This window comes from Schistocerca nitens, chromosome 2 (genome assembly GCF_023898315.1).
Source record: "Schistocerca nitens isolate TAMUIC-IGC-003100 chromosome 2, iqSchNite1.1, whole genome shotgun sequence".
NCBI lineage: Eukaryota > Metazoa > Arthropoda > Insecta > Orthoptera > Acrididae > Schistocerca > Schistocerca nitens.
In genome coordinates, this window is record NC_064615.1 from 704,188,764 (window position 1) to 704,190,443 (window position 1,680).

A 1,680-nucleotide genomic window follows, 5' to 3' on the forward strand; every position below is an offset into this window, starting at 1 on the left:
AGCACCTCCAGTTCAGTTTCTTCAGTATCTCCGCAACACTCTCTCATGGGTCAAACAAACCTGTAAGAGTTCAGCCGTTCTCCTTTGTATGCGTCGAATATCCCCTATTAGACCTATGTGGTACAGGTCCACACAATCAAGCAGCATTCTAGGACGTGTCGCACAATGGTAATTTCATCTCAGACCATACGGGACATGTCATTCATGATCACGAACTTCCCTGGAAAAAATATGTTTGACCTCTACATCCTACGTGTTGAGAAATATATATTTTCATTTTATTTTGGTTTTTTAAATCCTTTGAAAAATGTATATTTTGTAAATAACTCTTAAAACAGTAGAGAAGCAAAAAAAAAAATACAACTAATAAACTAAATGTACTGAAGACCTGGCAGATGTTTTGCTTCAAAGCTCCCTCTTTATATGTTAAAATTTTAATTTTTTTTTCTACTTAAAAGCATTTTTCTAATTTGTAAAGTCACAGAACGATAACGTTTCTTATTATATTACCAGATACAACCGAACTGTTTATGAACAATATCTTCTCCATATATACGAAGACAGTAACTTGTTCTCGAAAGAACAGTTACTGTTGATGACCGTGCAGCTTTTCCCTGGAACAAATGATAACTAACTGACAACCTCAGCTGCCGACAGGTGTTGTTGATATACCTCGATGTGGACAGCTGAAAATGTGTGTCCCGACCGGGACTCGAACCTGGGATCTCCTGCATATATGGCAGACGCTCTATCCACCTGAGCCACGGAGGACACAGATGAATAGCGCGACTGCAGGGAGGTATATCAAGAACACCTGTCGGCAGCTGAGGTTGTCAGTTAGTCATAATTTATTCCAGGGAAAAGCTGCACGGTCATCAACAGTAACTGTTCTTTCGAGAACAAGTTACTGTCTTTGTATACATAATTAAAGGCCACCTAGCCATTGACCTTCGTCTGTGCGAATGCGCACAGGTTGCCCAAACTCTTACTGGAATCGCCAAAGCGTGCGCGAGTAATGAGTGGGTGGGCAAATGTCTATAAGGTACAATACATATATAGGATTGTGGACAGTTGGGAATGTGAGTCTCACGGGAAGCGTGCAAGGGATAAGTCCCTGCAGTCGCGCTATTCATCAGTGTCCTCGGTGGCTCAGGTGGATAGAGCGTCTGCCATGTAAGCAGGAGATCCCGGGTTCGAGTCCCGGTCGGGGCACACATTTTCAGCTTTCCACATCGAGGTATATCAACAACACCTGTCGGCAGCTGAGGTTGTCAGTTAGACATCATTTAATATATTCTCTGCTCCAGGTATCCGTATTATGTAAATATTTATTACAAAAAATTTGAAAATCACATTTTTGTAAATTTTCACGAATTATTTATTCAAAAAATCCCCATCACAAAACTTCTGACAACTGCACAATATATTGTTTGATTTTTCTGTGTAAATTGTTAGGAATTTTTCAACATTCTGTATATTTCGCATCATTCAGTTTCTAGTGTAAAATATGCATGTTGGCATAACTCTTCAAAGCTCTCTTCTGTTTGTAACAAAACGAATAAGAACTTGCAAATGAATCATTCTGCATAGAGATCTGTGTTTGGCTTGAACTTTTTGTTGGATACAGTGTCAGTGAGGAAATACAGTAGTGAAAGCGTGAGGTGTGTGGACTGTGGAAAA

The 1,680-nt window shown here is 39.8% G+C and overlaps 1 non-coding gene across 1 annotated transcript; it reads left to right on the forward strand.

Annotated features, from left to right (window-relative positions):
* Positions 1-1,138: 1,138 nt before the first annotated feature.
* Trnat-ugu (transfer RNA threonine (anticodon UGU)) lies at positions 1,139-1,212 on the forward strand. The gene has a single exon. It is a non-coding gene; the product is annotated as a tRNA-Thr (tRNA).
* Positions 1,213-1,680: the final 468 nt, after the last annotated feature.